This window comes from Crinia signifera, chromosome 19 (genome assembly GCF_055691185.1).
Source record: "Crinia signifera chromosome 19, ASM5569118v1, whole genome shotgun sequence".
In the NCBI taxonomy this organism is placed as follows: Eukaryota; Metazoa; Chordata; class Amphibia; order Anura; family Myobatrachidae; genus Crinia; species Crinia signifera.
In genome coordinates, this window is record NC_139226.1 from 76,638,148 (window position 1) to 76,662,701 (window position 24,554).

Below are 24,554 nucleotides of genomic sequence, written 5' to 3' on the forward strand. Positions count from 1 at the left end.
TAAATATAACCATGTGTTCTATGAATAAAACCTTGTGTTCTATTAATAGAACCCTGTGTTCGATGAATGGAACCCTGTGTTCTATGAATAGAACCCTGTGTTTTATGAATGCAACCATGTGTTCTCTGAATGGAAACCACCCGTGATCTATAAATATAACCATCTTTTCTATGAATAAAACCTTGTGTTTTATGAAAAGAACCCTGTGTTCTATAAATGGAACCATGTGTTCTATGAATAGAACCATGTGTTTTATGAATGAAATTATGTGTTCTCTGAATGGAAACCACCCGTGATCTATAAATATAACCATGTGTTCTATGAATAAAACCTTGTGTTCTATTTATAGAACCCTGTGTTCTATGAATGGAACCCTGTGTTCTATGAATAGAACCCTGTGTTTTATGAATGAAACCATGTGTTCTCTGAATGGAAACCACCCGTGATCTATAAATATAACCATTTTTTCTATGAATAAAACCTTGTGTTCTATGAATAGAACCCTATGTTCTATAAATGGAACCCTGTGTTCTATGAATAGAACCCTGTGTTTTATGAATGAAATTATGTGTTCTCTGAATGGAAACCACCCGTGATCTATAAATATAACCATGTGTTCTATGAATAAAACCTTGTGTTCTATTAATAGAACCCTGTGTTCTATGAATGGAACCCTGTGTTCTATGAATAGAACCCTGTGTTTTATGAATGAAATTATGTGTTCTCTGAATGAAAACCACCCGTAATCTATAAATATAACCATGTGTTCTATGAATAAAACCTTGTGTTCTATTAATAGAACCCTGTGTTCTATGAATGGAACCCTGTGTTCTATGAATAGAACCCTGTGTTTTATGAATGAAACCATGTGTTCTCTGAATGGAAACCACCCGTGATCTATAAATATAACCATCTGTTCTATGAATAAAACCTTGTGTTCTATGAATAGAACCCTGTGTTCTATAAATGGAACCCTGTGTTTTATGAATAAAAACCCTGTGTTTTATTAATGAAATTATGTGTTCTCTGAATGGAAACCACCCGTGATCTATAAATATAACCATGTGTTCTATGAATAAAAGCATGTGTTCTATTAATAGAACCCTGTGTCCTATGAATGGAACCCTGTGTTCTATGAATATAACCCTGTGTTTTATGAATGAAACCATGTGTTCTCTGAATGGAAACCACCCGTGATCTATAAATATAACCATCTGTTCTATGAATAAAACCTTGTGTTCTATGAATAGAACCCTGTGTTCTATAAATGGAACCCTGTGTTCTATGAATAGAACCCTGTGTTTTATGAATGAAACCATGTGTTCTCTGAATGGAAACCACCCGTGATCTATAAATATAACCATGTGTTCTATGAATAAAACCTTGTGTTCTATTCATAGAACCCTGTGTCCTATGAATGGAACCCTGTGTTCTATGAATAGAACCCTGTGTTTTATGAATGAAATTATGTGTTCTCTGAATGGAAATCACCCGTGATCTATAAATATAACCATGTGTTCTATGAATAAAACCTTGTGTTCTATGAATAGAACCTTGTGTTTTATGAATGGAACCCTGTGTTCTATGAATAGAACCCTGTTTTTTATGAATGAAATTATGTGTTCTCTGAATGAAAACCACCCGTGATCTTTAAATATAACCATGTGTTCTATGAATAAAACCTTGTGTTCTATTAATAGAACCCTGTGTTCTATGAATGGAACCCTGTGTTCTATGAATAGAACCCTGTGTTTTATGAATGAAACCATGTGTTCTCTTAATGGAAACCACACGTGATCTATAAATATAACCATCTGTTCTATGAATAAAACCTTGTGTTCTATGAATAGAACCCTGTGTTCTATAAATGGAACCCTGTGTTCTATGAATAGAACCCTGTGTTTTATGAATGAAACCATGTGTTCTCTGAATGGAAACCACCCGTGATCTATAAATATAACCATGTGTTCTATGAATAAAACCTTGTGTTCTATTCATAGAACCCTGTGTCCTATGAATGGAACCCTGTGTTCTATGAATAGAACCCTGTGTTTTATGAATGAAATTATGTGTTCTCTGAATGGAAATCACCCGTGATCTATAAATATAACCATGTGTTCTATGAATAAAACCTTGTGTTCTATGAATAGAACCTTGTGTTTTATGAATGGAACCCTGTGTTCTATGAATAGAACCCTGTGTTTTATGAATGAAATTATGTGTTCTCTGAATGAAAACCACCCGTGATCTTTAAATATAACCATGTGTTCTATGAATAAAACCTTGTGTTCTATTAATAGAACCCTGTGTTCTATGAATGGAACCCTGTGTTCTATGAATAGAACCCTGTGTTTTATGAATGAAACCATGTGTTCTCTTAATGGAAACCACACGTGATCTATAAATATAACCATCTGTTCTATGAATAAAACCGTGTGTTCTATGAATAGAACCCTGTGTTCTATAAATGGAACCCTGTGTTTTATGAATAGAACCCTGTGTTTTATTAATGAAATTATGTGTTCTCTGAATGGAAACCACCCGTGATCTATAAATATAACCATGTGTTCTATGAATAAAACCTTGTGTTCTATTCATAGAACCCTGTGTCCTATGAATGGAACCCTGTGTTCTATGAATAGAACCCTGTGTTTTATGAATGAAACCATGTGTTCTCTGAATGGAAACCACCCGTGATCTATAAATATAACCATCTGTTCTATGAATAAAACCTTGTTTTCTATGAATAGAACCCTATGTTCTATAAATGGAACCCTGTGTTCTATGAATAGAACCCTGTGTTTTATGAATGAAATTATGTGTTCTCTGAATGGAAACCACCCGTGATCTATAAATATAACCATGTGTTCTATGAATAAAACCTTGTGTTCTATTAATAGAACCCTGTGTTCTATGAATGGAACCCTGTGTTCTATGAATAGAACCCTGTGTTTTATAAATGAAATTATGTGTTCTCTGAATGAAAACCACCCGTGATCTATAAATATAACCATGTGTTCTATGAATAAAACCTTGTGTTCTATTAATAGAACCCTGTGTTCTATGAATGGAACCCTGTGTTCTATGAATAGAACCCTGTGTTTTATGAATGAAACCATGTGTTCTCTGAATGGAAACCACCCGTGATCTATAAATATAACCATCTGTTCTATGAATAAAACCTTGTGTTCTATGAATAGAACCCTGTGTTCTATAAATGGAACCCTGTGTTCTATGAATAGAACCCTGTGTTTTATGAATGAAACCATGTGTTCTCTGAATGGAAACCACCCGTGATCTATAAATATAACCATGTGTTCTATGAATAAAACCTTGTGTTCTATTCATAGAACCCTGTGTCCTATGAATGGAACCCTGTGTTCTATGAATAGAACCCTGTGTTTTATGAATGAAACCATGTGTTCTCTGAATGGAAACCACCCGTGATCTATAAATATAACCATCTGTTCTATGAATAAAACCTTGTGTTCTATGAATAGAACCCTGTGTTCTATAAATGGAACCCTGTGTTCTATGAATAGAACCCTTTGTTTTATGAATGAAACCATGTGTTCTCTGAATGGAAACCACCCGTGATCTATAAATATAACCATGTGTTCTATGAATAAAACCTTGTGTTCTATTCATAGAACCCTGTGTCCTATGAATGGAACCCTGTGTTCTATGAATAGAACCCTGTGTTTTATGAATTAAATTATGTGTTCTCTGAATGGAAATCACCCATAATCTATAAATATAACTATGTGTTCTATGAATAAAACCTTGTGTTCTATTAATAGAACCTTGTGTTTTATGAATGGAACCCTGTGTTCTATGAATAGAACCCTGTGTTTTAAAAATGAAATTATGTGTTCTCTGAATGAAAACCACCCGTGATCTTTAAATATAACCATGTGTTCTATGAATAAAACCTTGTGTTCTATTAATAGAACCCTGTGTTCTATGAATGGAACCCTGTGTTCTTTGAATAGAACCTTGTGTTTTATGAATGAAACCATGTGTTCTCTGAATGGAAACCACCCGTGATCTATAAATATAACCATCTGTTCTATGAATAAAACCTTGTGTTCTATGAATAGAACCCTGTGTTCTATAAATGGAACCCTGTGTTTTATGAATAGAACCCTGTGTTTTATTAATGAAATTATGTGTTCTCTGAATGGAAACCACCCGTGATCTATAAATATAACCATGTGTTCTATGAATAAAACCTTGTGTTCTATTCATAGAACCCTGTGTCCTATGAATGGAACCCTGTGTTCTATGAATAGAACCCTGTGTTTTATGAATTAAATTATGTGTTCTCTGAATGGAAATCACCCGTGATCTTTAAATATAACCATGTGTTCTATGAATAAAACCTTGTGTTCTATTAATAGAACCCTGTGTTCTATGAATGGAACCCTGTGTTCTATGAATAGAACCCTGTGTTTTATGAATGAAACCATGTGTTCTCTGAATGGAAACCACCCGTGATCTATAAATATAACCATCTGTTCTATGAATAAAACCTTGTGTTCTATGAATAGAACCCTGTGTTCTATAAATGGAACCCTGTGTTTTATGAATAGAACCCTGTGTTTTATTAATGAAATTATGTGTTCTCTGAATGGAAACCACCCGTGATCTATAAATATAACCATGTGTTCTATGAATAAAACCTTGTGTTCTATTCATAGAACCCTGTGTCCTATGAATGGAACCCTGTGTTCTATGAATAGAACCCTGTGTTTTATGAATGAAACCATGTGTTCTCTGAATGGAAACCACCCGTGATCTATAAATATAACCATCTGTTCTATGAATAAAACCTTGTGTTCTATGAATAGAACCCTATGTTCTATAAATGGAACCCTGTGTTCTATGAATAGAACCCTGTGTTTTATGAATGAAATTATGTGTTCTCTGAATGGAAACCACCCGTGATCTATAAATATAACCATGTGTTCTATGAATAAAACCTTGTGTTCTATTAATAGAACCCTGTGTTCTATGAATGGAACCCTGTGTTCTATGAATAGAACCCTGTGTTTTATAAATGAAATTATGTGTTCTCTGAATGAAAACCACCCGTGATCTATAAATATAACCATGTGTTCTATGAATAAAACCTTGTGTTCTATTAATAGAACCCTGTGTTCTATGAATGGAACCCTGTGTTCTATGAATAGAACCCTGTGTTTTATGAATGAAACCTTGTGTTCTCTGAATGGAAACCACCCGTGATCTATAAATATAACCATCTGTTCTATGAATAAAACCTTGTGTTCTATGAATAGAACCCTGTGTTCTATAAATGGAACCCTGTGTTCTATGAATAGAACCCTGTGTTTTATGAATGAAACCATGTGTTCTCTGAATGGAAACCACCCGTGATCTATAAATATAACCATGTGTTCTATGAATAAAACCTTGTGTTCTATTCATAGAACCCTGTGTCCTATGAATGGAACCCTGTGTTCTATGAATAGAACCCTGTGTTTTATGAATGAAACCATGTGTTCTCTGAATGGAAACCACCCGTGATCTATAAATATAACCATCTGTTCTATGAATAAAACCTTGTGTTCTATGAATAGAACCCTGTGTTCTATAAATGGAACCCTGTGTTCTATGAATAGAACCCTGTGTTTTATGAATGAAACCATGTGTTCTCTGAATGGAAACCACCCGTGATCTATAAATATAACCATGTGTTCTATGAATAAAACCTTGTGTTCTATTCATAGAACCCTGTGTCCTATGAATGGAACCCTGTGTTCTATGAATAGAACCCTGTGTTTTATGAATTAAATTATGTGTTCTCTGAATGGAAATCACCCGTAATCTATAAATATAACTATGTGTTCTATGAATAAAACCTTGTGTTCTATTAATAGAACCTTGTGTTTTATGAATGGAACCCTGTGTTCTATGAATAGAACCCTGTGTTTTAAAAATGAAATTATGTGTTCTCTGAATGAAAACCACCCGTGATCTTTAAATATAACCATGTGTTCTATGAATAAAACCTTGTGTTCTATTAATAGAACCCTGTGTTCTATGAATGGAACCCTGTGTTCTTTGAATAGAACCTTGTGTTTTATGAATGAAACCATGTGTTCTCTGAATGGAAACCACCCGTGATCTATAAATATAACCATCTGTTCTATGAATAAAACCTTGTGTTCTATGAATAGAACCCTGTGTTCTATAAATGGAACCCTGTGTTTTATGAATAGAACCCTGTGTTTTATTAATGAAATTATGTGTTCTCTGAATGGAAACCACCCGTGATCTATAAATATAACCATGTGTTCTATGAATAAAACCTTGTGTTCTATTCATAGAACCCTGTGTCCTATCAATGGAACCCTGTGTTCTATGAATAGAATCCTGTGTTTTATGAATGAAACCATGTGTTCTCTGAATGGAAACCACCCGTGATCTATAAATATAACCATCTGTTCTATGAATAAAACCTTGTGTTCTATGAATAGAACCCTGTGTTCTATAAATTGAACCCTGTGTTCTATGAATAGAACCCTGTGTTTTATGAATGAAATTATGTGTTCTCTGAATGGAAACCACCCGGGATCTATAAATATAACCATGTTTTCTATGAATAAAACCTTGTGTTCTATTTATAGAACCCTGTGTTCTATGAATGGAACCCTGTGTTCTATGAATAGAACCCTGTGTTTTATGAATGAAACCATGTGTTCTCTGAATGGAAACCACCCGTGATCTATAAATATAACCATTTTTTCTATGAATAAAACCTTGTGTTCTATGAATAGAACCCTATGTTCTATAAATGGAACCCTCTGTTCTACGAATAGAACCCTGTGTTTTATGATTGAAATTATGTGTTCTCTGAATGGAAACCACCCGTGATCTATAAATATAACCATGTGTTCTATGAATAAAACCTTGTGTTCTATTAATAGAACCCTGTGTCCTATGAATGGAACCCTGTGTTCTATGAATAGAACCCTGTGTTTTATGAATGCAACCATGTGTTCTCTGAATGGAAACCACACGTGATCTATAAATATAACCATCTTTTCTATGAATAAAACCTTGTGTTCTATGAATAGAACCCTGTGTTCTATAAATGGAACCCTGTGTTCTATGAATAGAACCCTGTGTTTTATGAATGAAATTATGTGTTCTCTGAATGGAAACCAACCGTGATCTATAAATATAACCATGTGTTCTATGAATAAAACCTTGTGTTCTATTTATAGAACCCTGTGTTCTATGAATGGAACCCTGTGTTCTATGAATAGAACCCTGTGTTTTATGAATGAAACCATGTGTTCTCTGAATGGAAACCACCCGTGATCTATAAATATAACCATTTTTTCTATGAATAAAACCTTGTGTTCTATGAATAGAACCCTATGTTCTATAAATGGAACCCTGTGTTCTATGAATAGAACCCTGTGTTTTATGAATGAAATTATGTGTTCTCTGAATGGAAACAACCCGTGATCTATAAATATAACCATGTGTTCTATGAATAAAACCTTGTGTTCTATTAATTGAACCCTGTGTTCTATGAATGGAACCCTGTGTTCTATGAATAGAACCCCGTGTTTTATGAATGAAATTATGTGTTCTCTGAATGAAAACCACCCGTAATCTATAAATATAACCATGTGTTCTATGAATAAAACCTTGTGTTCTATTCATAGAACCCTGTGTCCTATGAATGGAACCCTGTGTTCTATGAATAGAACCCTGTGTTTTATGAATTAAATTATGTGTTCTCTGAATGGAAATCACCCGTAATCTATAAATATAACTATGTGTTCTATGAATAAAACCTTGTGTTCTATTAATAGAACCTTGTGTTTTATGAATGGAACCCTGTGTTCTATGAATAGAACCCTGTGTTTTAAAAATGAAATTATGTGTTCTCTGAATGAAAACCACCCGTGATCTTTAAATATAACCATGTGTTCTATGAATAAAACCTTGTGTTCTATTAATAGAACCCTGTGTTCTATGAATGGAACCCTGTGTTCTTTGAATAGAACCTTGTGTTTTATGAATGAAACCATGTGTTCTCTGAATGGAAACCACCCATAATCTATAAATATAACCATCTGTTCTATGAATAAAACCTTGTGTTCTATGAATAGAACCCTGTGTTGTATAAATGGAACCCTGTGTTTTATGAATAGAACCCTGTGTTTTATTAATGAAATTATGTGTTCTCTGAATGGAAACCACCCGTGATCTATAAATATAACCATGTGTTCTATGAATAAAACCTTGTGTTCTATTCATAGAACCCTGTGTCCTATCAATGGAACCCTGTGTTCTATGAATAGAACCCTGTGTTTTATGAATGAAACCATGTGTTCTCTGAATGGAAACCACCCGTGATCTATAAATATAACCATCTGTTCTATGAATAAAACCTTGTGTTCTATGAATAGAACCCTGTGTTCTATAAATTGAACCCTGTGTTCTATGAATAGAACCCTGTGTTTTATGAATGAAATTAGGTGTTCTCTGAATGGAAACCACCCGGGATCTATAAATATAACCATGTTTTCTATGAATAAAACCTTGTGTTCTATTTATAGAACCCTGTGTTCTATGAATGGAACCCTGTGTTCTATGAATAGAACCCTGTGTTTTATGAATGAAACAATGTGTTCTCTGAATGGAAACCACCCGTGATCTATAAATATAACCATTTTTTCTATGAATAAAACCTTGTGTTCTATGAATAGAACCCTATGTTCTATAAATGGAACCCTCTGTTCTACGAATAGAACCCTGTGTTTTATGATTGAAATTATGTGTTCTCTGAATGGAAACCACCCGTGATCTATAAATATAACCATGTGTTCTATGAATAAAACCTTGTGTTCTATTAATAGAACCCTGTGTCCTATGAATGGAACCCTGTGTTCTATGAATAGAACCCTGTGTTTTATGAATGCAACCATGTGTTCTCTGAATGGAAACCACCCGTGATCTATAAATATAACCATCTTTTCTATGAATAAAACCTTGTGTTCTATGAATAGAACCCTGTGTTCTATAAATGGAACCCTGTGTTCTATGAATAGAACCCTGTGTTTTATGAATGAAATTATGTGTTCTCTGAATGGAAACCAACCGTGATCTATAAATATAACCATGTGTTCTATGAATAAAACCTTGTGTTCTATTTATAGAACCCTGTGTTCTATGAATGGAACCCTGTGTTCTATGAATAGAACCCTGTGTTTTATGAATGAAACCATGTGTTCTCTGAATGGAAACCACCCGTGATCTATAAATATAACCATTTTTTCTATGAATAAAACCTTGTGTTCTATGAATAGAACCCTATGTTCTATAAATGAAACCCTATGTTCTATAAATGGAACCCTGTGTTCTATGAATAGAACCCTGTGTTTTATGAATGAAATTATGTGTTCTCTGAATGGAAACCACCCGTGATCTATAAATATAACCATGTGTTCTATGAATAAAACCTTGTGTTCTATTAATTGAACCCTGTGTTCTATGAATGGAACCCTGTGTTCTATGAATAGAACCCTGTGTTTTATGAATGAAATTATGTGTTCTCTGAATGAAAACCACCCGTAATCTATAAATATAACCATGTGTTCTATGAATAAAACCTTGTGTTCTATTAATAGAACCCTGTGTTCTATGAATGGAACCCTGTGTTCTATGAATAGAACCCTGTGTTTTATGAATGAAACCATGTGTTCTCTGAATGGAAACCACCCGTGATCTATAAATATAACCATCTGTTCTATGAATAAAACCTTGTGTTCTATGAATAGAAACCTGTGTTCTATAAATGGAACCCTGTGTTTTATGAATAGAACCCTGTGTTTTATTAATGAAATTATGTGTTCTCTGAATGGAAACCACCCGTGATCTATAAATATAACCATGTGTTCTATGAATAAAAGCTTGTGTTCTATTAATAGAACCCTGTGTCCTATGAATGGAACCCTGTGTTCTATGAATAGAACCCTGTGTTTTATGAATGAAACCATGTGTTCTCTGGGGATGCGGTCATTTGGTCGAATGCATTATGGTCGAATGTCATTACATCGAATCCATTAGGTCGAATTGCTAAAAGGTCGACATGACTCTAGGTCGACATGGGAAAAGGTCGAAATGATTCTAGGTCGAAAGGTCATTAGTTCGACAGGTCATTAGGTCGACAAGGTCATTAGTTCGACATTGTCTAGGTCGACATTCACAAAGTCGACATGGGGTTTTTCACTGTTTTTTGAGCCGACATGTGCTGACAGGCGGTATTTCATGCCCTACCATCCACTAGGGCGTGGTGGGAGAATAAAATAGTGTGCCGAGCGTAGCGAGGCACCGTGCCCGACGCATAGCGAGCGCAGCGAGCGATGCGAGGGGATGCAGTGCACTTTAACCTGTGTCCATGTCGACTGTGTTGACATTCAGGTAAAAAAACAGTGAAAAACCCCATGTCGACTTTGTGAATGTCGACCTAGACAATGTCGAACTAATGACCTTGTCGACCTAATGACCTGTCGAACTAATGACCTTTCGACCTAGAATCATTTCGACCTTTTCCCATGTCGACCTAGAGTCATGTCGACCTTTTAGCAATTCGACCTAATGGATTCGATGTAATGACATTCGACCATAATGCATTCGACCAAACGATCCCAACCCGTTCTCTGAATGGAAACCACCCGTGATCTATAAATATAACCATCTGTTCTATGAATAAAACCTTGTGTTCTATGAATAGAACACTGTGTTCTATAAATGGAACCCTGTGTTCTATGAATAGAACCCTGTGTTTTATGAATGAAACCATGTGTTCTCTGAATGGAAACCACCCGTGATCTATAAATATAACCATGTGTTCTATGAATAAAACCTTGTGTTCTATTCATAGAACCCTGTGTCCTATGAATGGAACCCTGTGTTCTATGAATAGAACCCTGTGTTTTATGAATGAAATTATGTGTTCTCTGAATGGAAATCACCCGTGATCTATAAATATAACCATGTGTTCTATGAATAAAACCTTGTGTTCTATGAATAGAACCTTGTGTTTTATGAATGGAACCCTGTGTTCTATGAATAGAACCCTGTGTTTTATGAATGAAATTATGTGTTCTCTGAATGAAAACCACCCGTGATCTTTAAATATAACCATGTGTTCTATGAATAAAACCTTGTGTTCTATTAATAGAACACTGTGTTCTATGAATGGAACCCTGTGTTCTATGAATAGAACCCTGTGTTTTATGAATGAAACCATGTGTTCTCTGAATGGAAACCACCCGTGATCTATAAATATAACCATGTGTTCTATGAATAAAACCTTGTGTTCTATTCATAGAACCCTGTGTCCTATGAATGGAACCCTGTGTTCTATGAATAGAACCCTGTGTTTTATGAATGAAACCATGTGTTCTCTGAATGGAAACCACCCGTGATCTATAAATATAACCATCTGTTCTATGAATAAAACCTTGTGTTCTATGAATAGAACCCTGTGTTCTATAAATGGAACCCTGTGTTCTATGAATAGAACCCTGTGTTTTATGAATGAAACCATGTGTTCTCTGAATGGAAACCACCCGTGATCTATAAATATAACCATGTGTTCTATGAATAAAACCTTGTGTTCTATTCATAGAACCCTGTGTTCTATGAATGGAACCCTGTGTTCTATGAATAGAACCCTGTGTTTTATGAATGAAATTATGTGTTCTCTGAATGGAAATCACCCGTGATCTATAAATATAACCATGTGTTCTATGAATAAAACCTTGTGTTCTATGAATAGAACCCTGTGTTCTATAAATGGAACCCTGTGTTCTATGAATAGAACCCTGTGTTTTATGAATGAAATTATGTGTTCTCTGAATGAAAACCACCCGTGATCTTTAAATATAACCATGTGTTCTATGAATAAAACCTTGTGTTCTATTAATAGAACCCTGTGTTCTATGAATGGAACCCTGTGTTCTATGAATAGAACCCTGTGTTTTATGAATGAAACCATGTGTTCTCTGAATGGAAACCACCCGTGATCTATAAATATAACCATCTGTTCTATGAATAAAACTTTGTGTTCTATGAATAGAACCCTGTGTTCTATAAATGGAACCCTGTGTTTTAGGAATAGAACCCTGTGTTTTATTAATGAAATTATGTGTTCTCTGAATGGAAACCACCCGTGATCTATAAATATAACCATGTGTTCTATGAATAAAACCTTGTGTTCTATTCATAGAACCCTGTGTCCTATGAATGGAACCCTGTGTTCTATGAATAGAACCCTGTGTTTTATGAATGAAACCATGTGTTCTCTGAATGGAAACCACCCGTGATCTATAAATATAACCATGTGTTCTATGAATAAAACCTTGTGTTCTATTCATAGAACCCTGTGTCCTATGAATGGAACCCTGTGTTCTATGAATAGAACCCTGTGTTTTATGAATGAAATTATGTGTTCTCTGAATGGAAATCACCCGTGATCTATAAATATAACCATGTGTTCTATGAATAAAACCTTGTGTTCTATGAATAGAACCTTGTGTTTTATGAATGGAACCCTGTGTTCTATGAATAGAACCCTGTGTTTTATGAATGAAATTATGTGTTCTCTGAATGAAAACCACCCGTGATCTTTAAATATAACCATGTGTTCTATGAATAAAAGCTTGTGTTCTATTAATAGAACCCTGTGTTCTATGAATGGAACCCTGTGTTCTATGAATAGAACCCTGTGTTTTATGAATGAAACCATGTGTTCTCTGAATGGAAACCACCCGTGATCTATAAATATAACCATGTGTTCTATGAATAAAACCTTGTGTTCTATTCATAGAACCCTGTGTTCTATGAATGGAACCCTGTGTTCTATGAATAGAACCCTGTGTTTTATTAATTAAATTAAGTGTTCTCTGAATGGAAATCACCCGTGATCTATAAATATAACTATGTGTTCTATGAATAAAACCTTGTGTTCTATTAATAGAACCTTGTGTTTTATGAATGGAACCCTGTGTTCTATGAATAGAACCCTGTGTTTTAAAAATGAAATTATGTGTTCTCTGAATGAAAACCACCCGTGATCTTTAAATATAACCATGTGTTCTATGAATAAAACCTTGTGTTCTATTAATAGAACCCTGTGTTCTATGAATGGAACCCTGTGTTCTATGAATAGAACCCTGTGTTTTATGAATGAAACCATGTGTTCTCTGAATGGAAACCACCCGTGATCTATAAATATAACCATCTTTTCTATGAATAAAACCTTGTGTTCTATGAATAGAACCCTATGTTCTATAAATGGAACCCTGTGTTCTATGAATAGAACCCTGTGTTTTATGATTGAAATTATGTGTTCTCTGAATGGAAACCACCCGTGATCTATAAATATAACCATGTGTTCTATGAATAAAACCTTGTGTTCTATTCATAGAACCCTGTGTCCTATCAATGGAACCCTGTGTTCTATGAATAGAACCCTGTGTTTTATGAATGAAACCATGTGTTCTCTGAATGGAAACCACCCGTGATCTATAAATATATCCATCTGTTCTATGAATAAAACCTTGTGTTCTATGAATAGAACCCTGTGTTCTATAAATTGAACCCTGTGTTCTATGAATAGAACCCTGTGTTTTATGAATGAAATTATGTGTTCTCTGAATGGAAACCACCCGGGATCTATAAATATAACCATGTTTTCTATGAATAAAACCTTGTGTTCTATTTATAGAACCCTGTGTTCTATGAATGGAACCCTGTGTTCTATGAATAGAACCCTGTGTTTTATGAATGAAACCATGTGTTCTCTGAATGGAAACCACCCGTGATCTATAAATATAACCATTTTTTCTATGAATAACACCTTGTGTTCTATGAATAGAACCCTATGTTCTATAAATGGAACCCTCTGTTCTACGAATAGAACCCTGTGTTTTATGATTGAAATTATGTGTTCTCTGAATGGAAACCACCCGTGATCTATAAATATAACCATGTGTTCTATGAATAAAACCTTGTGTTCTATTAATAGAACCCTGTGTCCTATGAATGGAACCCTGTGTTCTATGAATAGAACCCTGTGTTTTATGAATGCAACCATGTGTTCTCTGAATTGAAACCACCCGTGATCTATAAATATAACCATCTTTTCTATGAATAAAACCTTGTGTTCTATGAATAGAACCCTGTGTTCTATAAATGGAACGCTGTGTTCTATGAATAGAACCCTGTGTTTTATGAATGAAATTATGTGTTCTCTGAATGGAAACCACCCGTGATCTATAAATATAACCATGTGTTCTATGAATAAAACCTTGTGTTCTATTTATAGAACCCTGTGTTCTATGAACGGAACCCTGTGTTCTATGAATAGAACCCTGTGTTTTATGAATGAAACCATGTGTTCTCTGAATGGAAACCACCCGTGATCTATAAATATAACCATTTTTTCTATGAATAAAACCTTGTGTTCTATGAATAGAACCCTATGTTCTATAAATGGAACCCTGTGTTCTATGAATAGAACCCTGTGTTTTATGAATGAAATTATGTGTTCTCTGAATGGAAACCACCCGTGATCTATAAATATAACCATGTGTTCTATGAATAAAACCTTGTGTTCTATTAATAGAACCCTGTGTTCTATGAATGGAACCCTGTGTTCTATGAATAGAACCCTGTGTTTTATGAATGAAATTATGTGTTCTCTGAATGAAAACCACCCGTAATCTATAAATATAACCATATGTTCTATGAATAAAACCTTGTGTTCTATTAATAGAACCCTGTGTTCTATGAATGGAACCCTGTGTTCTATGAATAGAACCCTGTGTTTTATGAATGAAACCATGTGTTCTCTGAATGGAAACCACCCGTGATCTATAAATATAACCATCTGTTCTATGAATAAAACCTTGTGTTTTATGAATAGAACCCTGTGTTCTATAAATGGAACCCTGTGTTTTATGAATAGAACCCTGTGTTTTATTAATGAAATTATGTGTTCTCTGAATGGAAACCACCCGTGATCTATAAATATAACCATGTGTTCTATGAATAAAACCTTGTGTTCTATTCATAGAACCCTGTGTCCTATGAATGGAACCCTGTGTTCTATGAATAGAACCCTGTGTTTTATGAATGAAACCATGTGTTCTCTGAATGGAAACCACCCGTGATCTATAAATATAACCATCTGTTCTATGAATAAAACCTTGTGTTCTATGAATAGAACCCTGTGTTCTATAAATGGAACCCTGTGTTCTATGAATAGAACCCTGTGTTTTATGAATGAAACCATGTGTTCTCTGAATGGAAACCACCCGTGATCTATAAATATAACCATGTGTTCTATGAATAAAACCTTGTGTTCTATTCATAGAACCCTGTGTTCTATGAATGGAACCCTGTGTTCTATGAATAGAACCCTGTGTTTTATGAATGAAATTATGTGTTCTCTGAATGGAAATCACCCGTGATCTATAAATATAACCATGTGTTCTATGAATAAAACCTTGTGTTCTATGAATAGAACCCTGTGTTCTATAAATGGAACCCTGTGTTCTATGAATAGAACCCTGTGTTTTATGAATGAAATTATGTGTTCTCTGAATGAAAACCACCCGTGATCTTTAAATATAACCATGTGTTCTATGAATAAAACCTTGTGTTCTATTAATAGAACCCTGTGTTCTATGAATGGAACCCTGTGTTCTATGAATAGAACCCTGTGTTTTATGAATGAAACCATGTGTTCTCTGAATGGAAACCACCCGTGATCTATAAATATAACCATCTGTTCTATGAATAAAACTTTGTGTTCTATGAATAGAACCCTGTGTTCTATAAATGGAACCCTGTGTTTTAGGAATAGAACCCTGTGTTTTATTAATGAAATTATGTGTTCTCTGAATGGAAACCACCCGTGATCTATAAATATAACCATGTGTTCTATGAATAAAACCTTGTGTTCTATTCATAGAACCCTGTGTCCTATGAATGGAACCCTGTGTTCTATGAATAGAACCCTGTGTTTTATGAATGAAACCATGTGTTCTCTGAATGGAAACCACCCGTGATCTATAAATATAACCATGTGTTCTATGAATAAAACCTTGTGTTCTATTCATAGAACCCTGTGTCCTATGAATGGAACCCTGTGTTCTATGAATAGAACCCTGTGTTTTATGAATGAAATTATGTGTTCTCTGAATGGAAATCACCCGTGATCTATAAATATAACCATGTGTTCTATGAATAAAACCTTGTGTTCTATGAATAGAACCTTGTGTTTTATGAATGGAACCCTGTGTTCTATGAATAGAACCCTGTGTTTTATGAATGAAATTATGTGTTCTCTGAATGAAAACCACCCGTGATCTTTAAATATAACCATGTGTTCTATGAATAAAAGCTTGTGTTCTATTAATAGAACCCTGTGTTCTATGAATGGAACCCTGTGTTCTATGAATAGAACCCTGTGTTTTATGAATGAAACCATGTGTTCTCTGAATGGAAACCACCCGTGATCTATAAATATAACCATGTGTTCTATGAATAAAACCTTGTGTTCTATTCATAGAACCCTGTGTTCTATGAATGGAACCCTGTGTTCTATGAATAGAACCCTGTGTTTTATTAATTAAATTAAGTGTTCTCTGAATGGAAATCACCCGTGATCTATAAATATAACTATGTGTTCTATGAATAAAACCTTGTGTTCTATTAATAGAACCTTGTGTTTTATGAATGGAACCCTGTGTTCTATGAATAGAACCCTGTGTTTTAAAAATGAAATTATGTGTTCTCTGAATGAAAACCACCCGTGATCTTTAAATATAACCATGTGTTCTATGAATAAAACCTTGTGTTCTATTAATAGAACCCTGTGTTCTATGAATGGAACCCTGTGTTCTATGAATAGAACCCTGTGTTTTATGAATGAAACCATGTGTTCTCTGAATGGAAACCACCCGTGATCTATAAATATAACCATCTTTTCTATGAATAAAACCTTGTGTTCTATGAATAGAACCCTATGTTCTATAAATGGAACCCTGTGTTCTATGAATAGAACCCTGTGTTTTATGATTGAAATTATGTGTTCTCTGAATGGAAACCACCCGTGATCTATAAATATAACCATGTGTTCTATGAATAAAACCTTGTGTTCTATTCATAGAACCCTGTGTCCTATCAATGGAACCCTGTGTTCTATGAATAGAACCCTGTGTTTTATGAATGAAACCATGTGTTCTCTGAATGGAAACCACCCGTGATCTATAAATATATCCATCTGTTCTATGAATAAAACCTTGTGTTCTATGAATAGAACCCTGTGTTCTATAAATTGAACCCTGTGTTCTATGAATAGAACCCTGTGTTTTATGAATGAAATTATGTGTTCTCTGAATGGAAACCACCCGGGATCTATAAATATAACCATGTTTTCTATGAATAAAACCTTGTGTTCTATTTATAGAACCCTGTGTTCTATGAATGGAACCCTGTGTTCTATGAATAGAACCCTGTGTTTTATGAATGAAACCATGTGTTCTCTGAATGGAAACCACCCGTGATCTATAAATATAACCATTTTTTCTATGAATAACACCTTGTGTTCTATGAATAGAACCCTATGTTCTATAAATGGAACCCTCTGTTCTACGAATAGAACCCTGTGTTTTATGATTGAAATTATGTGTTCTCTGAATGGAAACCACCCGTGATCTATAAATATAACCATGTGTTCTATGAATAAAACCTTGTGTTCTATTAATAGAACCCTGTGTCCTATGAATGGAACCCTGTGTTCTATGAATAGAACCCTGTGTTTTATGAATGCAACCATGTGTTCTCTGAATTGAAACCACCCGTGATCTATAAATATAACCATCTTTTCTATGAATAAAACCTTGTGTTCTATGAATAGAACCCTGTGTTCTATAAATGGAACGCTGTGTTCTATGAATAGAACCCTGTGTTTTATGAATGAAATTATGTGTTCTCTGAATGGAAACCACCCGTGATCTATAAATATAACCATGTGTTCTATGAATAAAACCTTGTGTTCTATTTATAGAACCCTGTGTTCTATGAACGGAACCCTGTGTTCTATGAATAGAACCCTGTGTTTTATGAATGAAACCATGTGTTCTCTGAATGGAAACCACCCGTGATCTATAAATATAACCATTTTTTCTATGAATAAAACCTTGTGTTCTATGAATAGAACCCTATGTTCTATAAATGGAACCCTGTGTTCTATGAATAGAACCCTGTGTTTTATGAATGAAATTATGTGTTCTCTGAATGGAAACCACCCGTGATCTATAAATATAACCATGTGTTCTATGAATAAAACCTTGTGTTCTATTAATAGAACCCTGTGTTCTATGAATGGAACCCTGTGTTCTATGAATAGAACCCTGTGTTTTATGAATGAAATTATGTGTTCTCTGAATGAAAACCACCCGTAATCTATAAATATAACCATATGTTCTATGAATAAAACCTTGTGTTCTATTAATAGAACCCTGTGTTCTATGAATGGAACCCTGTGTTCTATGAATAGAACCCTGTGTTTTATGAATGAAACCATGTGTTCTCTGAATGGAAACCACCCGTGATCTATAAATATAACCATCTGTTCTATGAATAAAACCTTGTGTTTTATGAATAGAACCCTGTGTTCTATAAATGGAACCCTGTGTTTTATGAATAGAACCCTGTGTTTTATTAATGAAATTATGTGTTCTCTGAATGGAAACCACCCGTGATCTATAAATATAACCATGTGTTCTATGAATAAAACCTTGTGTTCTATTCATAGAACCCTGTGTCCTATGAATGGAACCCTGTGTTCTATGAATAGAACCCTGTGTTTTATGAATGAAACCATGTGTTCTCTGAATGGAAACCACCCGTGATCTATAAATATAACCATCTGTTCTATGAATAAAACCTTGTGTTCTATGAATAGAACCCTGTGTTCTATAAATGGAACCCTGTGTTCTATGAATAGAACCCTGTGTTTTATGAATGAAACCATGTGTTCTCTGAATGGAAACCACCCGTGATCTATAAATATAACCATGTGTTCTATGAATAAAACCTTGTGTTCTATTCATAGAACCCTGTGTCCTATGAATGGAACCCTGTGTTCTATGAATAGAACCCTGTGTTTTATGAATGAAATTATGTGTTCTCTGAATGGAAATCACCCGTGATCTATAAATATAACCATGTGTTCTATGAATAAAACCTTGTGTTCTATGAATAGAACCTTGTGTTTTATGAATGGAACCCTGTGTTCTATGAATAGAACCCTGTGTTTTATGAATGAAATTATGTGTTCTCTGAATGAAAACCACCCGTGATCTTTAAATATAACCATGTGTTCTATGAATAAAACCTTGTGTTCTATTAATAGAACCCTGTGTTCTATGAATGGAACCCTGTGTTCTATGAATAGAACCCTGTGTTTTATGAATGAAACCATGTGTTCTCTGAATGGAAACCACCCGTGATCTATAAATATAACCATCTGTTCTATGAATAAAACTTTGTGTTCTATGAATAGAACCCTGTGTTCTATAAATGGAACCCTGTGTTTTATGAATAGAACCCTGTGTTTTATTAATGAAATTATGTGTTCTCTGAATGGAAACCACCCGTGATCTATAAATATAACCATGTGTTCTATGAATAAAACCTTGTGTTCTATTCATAGAACCCTGTGTCCTATGAATGGAACCCTGTGTTCTATGAATAGAACCCTGTGTTTTATGAATGAAACCATGTGTTCTCTGAATGGAAACCACTCGTGATCTATAAATATAACCATGTGTTCTATGAATAAAACCTTGTGTTCTATTCATAGAACCCTGTGTCCTATGAATGGAACCCTGTGTTCTATGAATAGAACCCTGTGTTTTATGAATGAAATTATGTGTTCTCTGAATGGAAATCACCCGTGATCTATAAATATAACCATGTGTTCTATGAATAAAACCTTGTGTTCTATGAATAGAACCTTGTGTTTTATGAATGGAACCCTGTGTTCTATGAATAGAACCCTGTGTTTTATGAATGAAATTATGTGTTCTCTGAATGAAAACCACCCGTGATCTTTAAATATAACCATGTGTTCTATGAATAAAAGCTTGTGTTCTATTAATAGAACCCTGTGTTCTATGAATGGAACCCTGTGTTCTATGAATAGAACCCTGTGTTTTATGAATGAAACCATGTGTTCTCTGAATGGAAACCACCCGTGATCTATAAATATAACCATGTGTTCTATGAATAAAACCTTGTGTTCTATTCATAGAACCCTGTGTTCTATGAATAGAACCCTGTGTTTTATGAATGAAACCATGTGTTCTCTGAATGGAAACCACCCGTGATCTATAAATATAACCATCTGTTCTATGAATAAAACCTTGTGTTCTATGAATAGAACCCTGTGTTCTATAAATGGAACCCTTTTGTTCTATGAATAGAACCCTGTGTTTTATGAATGAAACCATGTGTTCTCTGAATGGAAACCACCCGTGATCTATAAATATAACCATGTGTTCTATGAATAAAACCTTGTGTTCTATTCATAGAACCCTGTGTTCTATGAATGGAACCCTGTGTTCTATGAATAGAACCCTGTGTTTTATGAATGAAACCATGTGTTCTCTGAATGGAAACCACCCGTGATCTATAAATATAACCATCTGTTCTATGAATAAAACCTTGTGTTCTATGAATAGAACCCTGTGTTCTATAAATGGAACCCTGTGTTTTATGAATAGAACCCTGTGTTTTATTAATGAAATTATGTGTTCTCTGAATGGAAACCACCCGTGATCTATAAATATAACCATGTGTTCTATGAATAAAACCTTGTGTTCTATTCATAGAACCCTGTGTCCTATGAATGGAACCCTGTGTTCTATGAATAGAACCCTGTGTTTTATGAATGAAACCATGTGTTCTCTGAATGGAAACCACCCGTGATCTATAAATATAACCATCTGTTCTATGAATAAAACCTTGTGTTCTATGAATAGAACCCTATGTTCTATAAATGGAACCCTGTGTTCTATGAATAGAACCCTGTGTTTTATGAATGAAATTATGTGTTCTCTGAATGGAAACCACCCGTGATCTATAAATATAACCATGTGTTCTATGAATAAAACCTTGTGTTCTATTAATAGAACCCTGTGTTCTATGAATGGAACCCTGTGTTCTATGAATAGAACCCTGTGTTTTATAAATGAAATTATGTGTTCTCTGAATGAAAACCACCCGTGATCTATAAATATAACCATGTGTTCTATTAATAAAACCTTGTGTTCTATTAATAGAACCCTGTGTTCTATGAATGGAACCCTGTGTTCTATGAATAGAACCCTGTGTTTTATGAATGAAACCATGTGTTCTCTGAATGGAAACCACCCGTGATCTATAAATATAACCATCTGTTCTATGAATAAAACCTTGTGTTCCATTAATAGAACCCTGTGTTCTATAAATGGAACCCTGTGTTTTATGAATAGAACCCTGTGTTTTATTAATGAAATTATGTGTTCTCTGAATGGAAACCACCCGTGATCTATAAATATAACCATGTGTTCTATGAATAAAAGCTTGTGTTCTATTAATAGAACCCTGTGTCCTATGAATGGAACCCTGTGTTCTATGAATAGAACCCTGTGTTTTATGAATGAAACCATGTGTTCTCTGAATGGAAACCACCCGTGATCTATAAATATAACCATCTGTTCTATGAATAAAACCTTGTGTTCTATGAATAGAACCCTATGTTCTATAAATGGAACCCTGTGTTCTATGAATAGAACCCTGTGTTTTATGAATGAAACCATGTGTTCTCTGAATGGAAACCACCCGTGATCTATAAATATAACCATGTGTTCTATGAATAAAACCTTGTGTTCTATTCATAGAACCCTGTGTCCTATGAATGGAACCCTGTGTTCTATGAATAGAACCCTGTGTTTTATGAATTAAATTATGTGTTCTCTGAATGGAAATCACCCGTGATCTATAAATATAACCATGTATTCTATGAATAAAACCTTGTGTTCTATTAATAGAACCTTGTGTTTTATGAATGGAACCCTGTGTTCTATGAATAGAACCCTGTGTTTTATGATTGAAATTATGTGTTCTCTGAATGGAAACCACCCGTGATCTATAAATATAACCATGTGTTCTATGAATAAAACCTTGTGTTCTATTAATAGAACCCTTTGTTCTATGAATGGAACCCTGTGTTCTATGAATAGAACCCTGTGTTTTATGAATGAAACCATGTGTTCTCTGAATGGAAACCACCCATGATCTATAAATATAACCATTTTTTCTATGAATAAAACCTTGTGTTCTATGAATAGAACCCTATGTTCTATAAATGGAACCCTGTGTTCTATGAATAGAACCCTGTGTTTTATGAATGAAACCATGTGTTCTCTGAATGGAAACCACCCGTGATCTATAAATATAACCATGTGTTCTATGAATAAAACCTTGTGTTCAATTAATAGAACCCTGTGTTCTATGAATGGAACCCTGTGTTCTATGAATAGAACCCTGTGTTTTATGAATGAAATTATGTGTTCTCTGAATGAAAACCACCCGTAATCTATAAATATAACCATATTTTCTATGAATAAAACCTTGTGTTCTATTAATAGAACCCTGTGTTCTATGAATGGAACCCTGTGTTCTATGAATAGAACCCTGTGTTTTATGAATGAAACCATGTGTTCTCTGAATGGAAACCACCCGTGATCTATAAATATAACCATCTGTTCTATGAATAAAACCTTGTGTTCTATGAATAGAACCCTGTGTTCTATAAATGGAACCCTGTGTTTTATGAATAGAACCCTGTGTTTTATTAATGAAATTATGTGTTCTCTGAATGGAAACCACCCGTGATCTATAAATATAACCATGTGTTCTATGAATAAAACCTTGTGTTCTATTCATAGAACCCTGTGTCCTATCAATGGAACCCTGTGTTCTATGAATAGAACCCTGTGTTTTATGAATGAAACCATGTGTTCTCTGAATGGAAACCACCCGTGATCTATAAATATATCCATCTGTTCTATGAATAAAACCTTGTGTTCTATGAATAGAACCCTGTGTTCTATAAATTGAACCCTGTGTTCTATGAATAGAACCCTGTGTTTTATGAATAAAATTATGTGTTCTCTGAATGGAAACCACCCGGGATCTATAAATATAACCATGTTTTCTATGAATAAAACCTTGTGTTCTATTTATAGAACCCTGTGTTCTATGAATGGAACCCTGTGTTCTATGAATAGAACCCTGTGTTTTATGAATGAAACCATGTGTTCTCTGAATGGAAACCACCCGTGATCTATAAATATAACCATTTTTTCTATGAATAACACCTTGTGTTCTATGAATAGAACCCTATGTTCTATAAATGGAACCCTCTGTTCTACGAATAGAACCCTGTGTTTTATGATTGAAATTATGTGTTCTCTGAATGGAAACCACCCGTGATCTATAAATATAACCATGTGTTCTATGAATAAAACCTTGTGTTCTATTAATAGAACCCTGTGTCCTATGAATGGAACCCTGTGTTCTATGAATAGAACCCTGTGTTTTATGAATGCAACCATGTGTTCTCTGAATTGAAACCACCCGTGATCTATAAATATAACCATCTTTTCTATGAATAAAACCTTGTGTTCTATGAATAGAACCCTGTGTTCTATAAATGGAACCCTGTGTTCTATGAATAGAACCCTTTGTTTTATGAATGAAATTATGTGTTCTCTGAATGGAAACCACCCGTGATCTATAAATATAACCATGTGTTCTATGAATAAAACCTTGTGTTCTATTTATAGAACCCTGTGTTCTATGAACGGAACCCTGTGTTCTATGAATAGAACCCTGTGTTTTATGAATGAAACCATGTGTTCTCTGAATGGAAACCACCCGTGATCTATAAATATAACCATTTTTTCTATGAATAAAACCTTGTGTTCTATGAATAGAACCCTATGTTCTATAAATGGAACCCTGTGTTCTATGAATAGAACCCTGTGTTTTATGAATGAAATTATGTGTTCTCTGAATGGAAACCACCCGTGATCTATAAATATAACCATGTGTTCTATGAATAAAACCTTGTGTTCTATTAATAGAACCCTGTGTTCTATGAATGGAACCCTGTGTTCTATGAATAGAACCCTGTGTTTTATAAATGAAATTATGTGTTCTCTGAATGAAAACCACCCGTAATCTATAAATATAACCATATGTTCTATGAATAAAACCTTGTGTTCTATTAATAGAACCCTGTGTTCTATGAATGGAACCCTGTGTTCTATGAATAGAACCCTGTGTTTTATGAATGAAACCATGTGTTCTCTGAATGGAAACCACCCGTGATCTATAAATATAACCATCTGTTCTATGAATAAAACCTTGTGTTTTATGAA